The 5,672-nt window shown below is 54.7% G+C and overlaps 1 pseudogene; it reads right to left on the reverse strand.

The window, feature by feature from the left end:
• Positions 1 to 4,789: 4,789 nt before the first annotated feature.
• Positions 4,790 to 5,095, reverse strand: LOC143169324 (feather keratin Cos2-3 pseudogene; annotated as a pseudogene).
• Positions 5,096 to 5,672: the final 577 nt, after the last annotated feature.

The following is a 5,672-nucleotide window of genomic DNA, read 5'->3' on the forward strand; positions in this document are numbered from 1 at the left end:
GAATCTCCATCCTTTATTGGATGCGGGGGGGAACATTGTCACCGAGGATGAGGAAAAGGCTGAGGTACTTAATGCTTCTTTGCCTCAGTCTTTAATAGTCAGACCAGTTATCCTCAGGGTATTCAGCCCCCTGAGCTGGAAGACAGGGATGGTGAGCAGGATAAACCCCCTGTAATCCAAGAGGAAGCAGTCAACGACCTGCTACGCCACCTGGACGCTCACAAGTCTATGGGGCTGGATGGGATCCACCCGAGAGTGCTGAGGGAGCTGGCGGAGGAGCTTGCCAAGCCACTCTCCATCATTTATCAGCGGTCCTGGTTAACGGGGGAGGTCCGGGACGACTGGAGGCTTGCCAATGTGATGCCCATCTACAAGAAGGGCGGGAAGGAGAATCCGGGGAACTACAGGTCTGTCAACCTGACCTTGGTGCCGGGGAAGAGAGACCTGGGGGTGCTGATTGACAGCCAGCTGAACATGAGCTGGCAGTGTGCCCAGGTGGCCAAGAAGGCCAATGGCATCCTGGCCTCTATCAGAAAGAGTGTGGCCAGCAGAAGTAGGGAAGTGATCGTGCCCCTGTACTCGGCACTGGTGAGGCCGCACCTCAAATACTGTGTTCAGTTTTGGGCCCCTCACTACAAGAAGGACGTTGAGGTGCTGGAGCGTGTCCAGAGAAGGGCAACGAGGCTGGTGAAGGGTCTGGAGAACAAGTCTTATGAGGAGCGGCTGAGGGAACTGGGACTGTTTAGTCTGGAGAAGAGGAGGCTGAGGGGAGACCTTATCACGCTCTACAACTACCTGAAAGGAGGTTGTAGCAAGGTGGGTGTCGGTCTCTTCTCCCAAGTAACAGGTGATAGGATGAGAGGAAATGGCCTCAAGTTGCACCAGGGGAGGTTTAGATTGGACGTGAGGAAAAATTTCTTTACTGAAAGCGTGGTTAAACATTGGAGCAGGCTGCCCAGGGAAGTGGTTGAGTCCCCATCCCTGGAAGTACGTAAAAGATGTGTAGATGAGGCGCTTAGGGACATGGTGTAGTGGGCATGGTGGTGTTGGGTTGACGGTTGGACTCGATGATCTTAGAGGTCTTTTCCAACCTTAGTGATTCTATGATTCTGTATTAGAAACTCCCTTTATTTTAATTTTTTGTTTTACCCTGAAAATTCTCAAGACCTGGAATGCACTGTCCACAGATGTTGTGCAGGCTCTGGCCTCGGAAATTTTCAAGACTTGACAGACACAACCCTGACCAGCCTGATCTCATGAGACCTGCTTGGAGCAGGGACTTGGAATGGGTGATCTGCAGAGGTCCTGTCCACCCTAAATTGTGGTATGGAAAGAGTAAAAATAGTTTGACTGGTTGGTTTGTTGAATGCTAGAAGTAAGGAGCGGGCAAATGCAGATACAACTGGTTTTGAGGAAACTGAGAATGGAACGGTTATGGTCAACTGGAAAGGTTGGTTGTTTACTTTTGGGTAAGCTTCTCAGAAGCTGATTTATGAGTTGGGATGAGCAGTGTGGCAAGGAAACTTCCTTTATTGGTTCCTGAGATAGCTTTTTTAGATAGAGGGAGGAAGTCCACGGTGCCTGGGGGCCTGAGTAGGACAGCTGGTGTCTGCAGGGTTTCAGGTTGTTGACCATTATGTTTGTGAGAGCTGCAGCCTTGGGGTGTGCTGGCAGGAGCTTGGGGCTGGACATGGTGCAGGAGCCAGGAGAGGCCAACCCAGCCAAGGGCTTGAGGATGGAGAGAGAGAAGACACAGGTGTCAAGGAAGGAGAGACTCCCAAGATGTTGCACAGGAGGATGCGTCAGAGAGGTTGGTGCAGGCCTATCCCCCTTTAACCTCTCACCTTGGAAAGACAGAAGGTGTTGGCTGCACGAGCAACATGTGTCACTGCTGGAGGAGAGAAGACCAGAGCAGAGGCATTTCGGGCGTGCTAAGAACAAGCATTTTCTCCTCCCCATTTCATTCTTTGTTCCCCTTGCAGAGTCATTTCTGGCAGCTCTGCTCTCTTGGGGCTCTTCGTGGGGACGTGTGGGTTTTCTGAGTCTCTCTCACACATGCAGGAGGATCGGTCTCAGCATGCACCTCAGGTATCTCATCCTCACTGCCTTCCTGAGGCAACCACTGGCTAAGCATTGGCTTTGACTGGAGGCATGACTCCTCTTCTCCCCATGACACCTTCACCCTCTCAACAGATCTCTGCAGGGAGCTGCTCTTGAATTGTGAGCAAATGCTGGGAAACATCAGATCACACGGGTGGATTTGCACCTGCTTTCTCAAGATGCTGTTACCGATGGAAAAAATGAGATGGAGAAGAAACAGCTCCTCTCCTGATCATCTCAGACCCCTTCCCTTCCTTTTCTCTTGCCAACCGTCCACCTCTCTCTGCCTCTCTCTTCTGATCTGTCTGGGCTCAGCGTTTCACAGACATAACATTGCAGAAGCTCTTTTCTATCTCGGCACTACGTATTTTCTGACCTTGCAACCCGAGGACACAGGGCTTTTGAAAGCTGATGCAGGGACATGAAAGCTCTCTCATCCCACTCACATTCTTAGGGTGTCCCAGTCTCTCTCCTGGCTGGCACATGTCATACAGCATGCCCTGGCTATCCATTCCTCCTGCATTTCTGCACTTCCGGGGCCTCCTTTTCCCTCCCTTGGTCTCGGAGCCTTCTGAGAGGACAGGGAATGGGGAACAGGATGAAACTACTTTGCAGGAGTTCCCAGGTCCCTCCCCCTGCTGGAGGTGTCCTGGAGCCAGCACAGGAGGGCCAGGCACTACAGGCTGTTCCCTGGAGGCTCCGGGCAGCACGAGAGTGGAGACCAAAGACTGGTCTTTGGTGAAAGCAGAGCTCTCTCTGGGGGTACCCCTGTGGGAGGTAATTGGCATTATTGTGCTGTGGGATCCACGCTGAGCTGAGGTCTCAGGCCTCCTGCCCAAAGACACACAACAGCCCTGCTGTTCCCATCCATGGGGCTCTGGCTGCAGAGCAAGGCACAGGGAGCCTTCTCCTCCGACACTTTGCGTCCCCTCTTGTTTTGCCTCTCAGAGCCTTTCCCTGCACAATCGCTGACCCTTGCTTTCTTCCAGGCACCATGGGGCAGACCACCGTCACCCAGCAAGAAGGACAAGTCACAGTAGAGGAGAGAAACACCTTCCAAACAACCTGCACATACCAGGTCTCTAAATTTCATGGCTTGTTCTGGTACCAGCAGAGGAAAGGACAAGCCCCACGGCGTATCTCATATCAGGCAGTATCTGATCCCAAGCAGAGTGTCCGTCTCACCACGCTGCTGAACACCACAGGGAAATACAGCCTCCTGCAGCTGGAGGAAGTCGAGGTCTCCGACCTGCTCTCCCCCAGTGCACTCTGTCCCTCCTTGGAGGCCTCCTCATGCCCTACCTCGTGGGCTTCCCTCAGCCCTGCCTCATTTCTTCCGCAGTGGGACCAGGCTGTACAGCTCTATCCAAGATCTCAATGGGGGAGCAGACCACCAGGCAGAGGTGGGCAACTGGTGGGCCCTGCCAGGAGAAGAGCCAGCTTTGGGGAAAGCTGCTTCATGCCTGGGGGAAGGCCAAGCACCACAGAGCAGCTGTGGGGGCTTGGGCACTGGCTGCTGTCCTTGGGGCTCCCTGTCTGGTGGGAGCTGGGGGTGTGTGAGAGGCATGAGGGCCGTAGTGTGTGGCCTGGCCAGGCTGATTTCAACATCAACCTGTGAGTCGCCCTAGCCCCGCACATCTGTGTAACTGCTGGGCTGTGCAGGGAACTGTTTGGGGGGTGGAGGGTGTATAGGTGACCTGTCCTTCCTGTCCTTGCCCTTGGGTGCAGACCATGCTCTCTCTCATTCTGGAGACAGATAGGAGGATGAGGAGGAAATGGTGGGGCTGTTTTAAAGGCTTTTTCTCACACGATCCCCACTCCTGCATCCTTTGGGGCCATCTTCTGACTGAGCTGCTTTTCCCAGCACAGGGCTATCCAAAGCAGGATGATCTGCCTTCTGCACAAGCTTGTGAGCTGCTGACCTCTCAGAGCCTCCAGCGGCACTAGGCTCCTCTCTAGGGGATAGCAGTGGTCAGGTTCCCCGTCTGCAGGACATGCTCCGAGCCCAAGAGGCCATATCTGAGCAGAGATGCCGGAATGCAGGGCCTGATCGCCACTGGCTTTGGAGGAGCTGAGTATGTCTTCCTCAGCCCCAAGAGACAGTGAGTAGAAGGGACCCATTGCCCTCTGTCCCATCCTCCCCTTCCTCTGGGAATGATGAAAGGTCCGCTTGTGCCCCCACCTTATCCCCTGCCACCCAAGGCAATGCCTTTCTTCCTTGGCTACTTGAGAAAATGCCCGCCGGGAAAAGAGTTATGTGGAGGCAGAGGCTGGGATGCAGAAAAATTTAGTGACTCTAAGGTGAAAAACAAGTTCACTTGTGGAGGAAGCGGCCAGAGCAGGGAGAGCACCACCAGCTGCAGAAAGTCTGTGCCCATCAGCCACAGGGGACATCCTGCAGGGCATCCATCTGTCAGCCCCACAGAGGGAGAGGGGCCTGCAGATGCCTCAGATTGGCTCTGGGGTTCTTACGGCCCAGAAGAACAGAAGACAAGAAAGAGATGGGAGAGAGTGGAAGGCCAGGGAGTTAGACATTGTCCATGTTTTCAGAGGGCCCCAGCTGCCTTCCTTTGGAAGGGCAGCACTGAATGCTCAGTCTCTCTGAACTCGATGGCCGGGAGCTCTGTCATCAGTGCAGCATCAGCTTTTGGGTTCCTCGGGATCCTTGTCTGGGCTGTCAGCAGTAGCTTTAGCAGGGAGGGCATGTTCTGCCACAGGAGCGGCTGGAAATGCAGGAGAGGTCACAGCACCCAGAGGTGATGGGCACTCCGTCACAGCTGAGGATGCTGCCCACAGCAGCGGAGGTGGAGGAGCCCACAACGGTGTTCTGTGGGAAGGAGCTGAGGATGGGGCCGGGCAGGGTCACCACCACGGGGGAGGGCTGGATGACGACGGTGGAGTTCTGGCACTGCCTGACACAGGGCTCATTGCAGCTGTTGGCCAGTGGGGTCGGGCCGCAAGGCCGGCATGGCTGGCACTGGTCGTAGCAGGACATGTCTTGAGGCTGGAGGTGCACCCGGGAGAGAGGTTTGGGAAGAATCATAGCACAAGGACATGTGAGGAGCAGCTCGCCATGAGTCTGTCACCCTGCCATGAGTGTTTCAAAGGCACGCTGCTGAGCCAGGAGCTAGAAACTGGGCAGTGAGGCAAAAGGGTTTCCTGGCTTCATCCTGACACAGTACTGCAAAGCGTTGCCAGGCCCAGCAAGGCTGCTGACTCTCTCTTAAAAGAAAAGCCCCCTCAGCCAAATTCCAGACACTCTCTGAGTCAGACCTTCGCCCTTCTTCCCCCTTTCAAGCAGCACCACGACCCAGCATAGGATGGAGGAACACACATCTGCATGAACAGGAAAAGGTCGTGGGGAGAGGGCTTCAGTCTTACCTGGTTCCCAAGGAGAAGGAGGTGAGCAAGTGGATGAGACAGCGAGGAGTTGGGCTGGCTCTTATGGTGGCCCTGACCCCTGCCCCAGGCCCAGAGGCAGCTTCTACGGAAGTGGCAATTTTCTAAGGTGCCCATGATGAACGGAAAACATCCCAGCTAATGACATGGGCTGAGTGGTTGTTTTCCCGCCG

Source organism: Aptenodytes patagonicus, chromosome 20 (genome assembly GCF_965638725.1).
Source record: "Aptenodytes patagonicus chromosome 20, bAptPat1.pri.cur, whole genome shotgun sequence".
Lineage (NCBI taxonomy): Eukaryota > Metazoa > Chordata > Aves > Sphenisciformes > Spheniscidae > Aptenodytes > Aptenodytes patagonicus.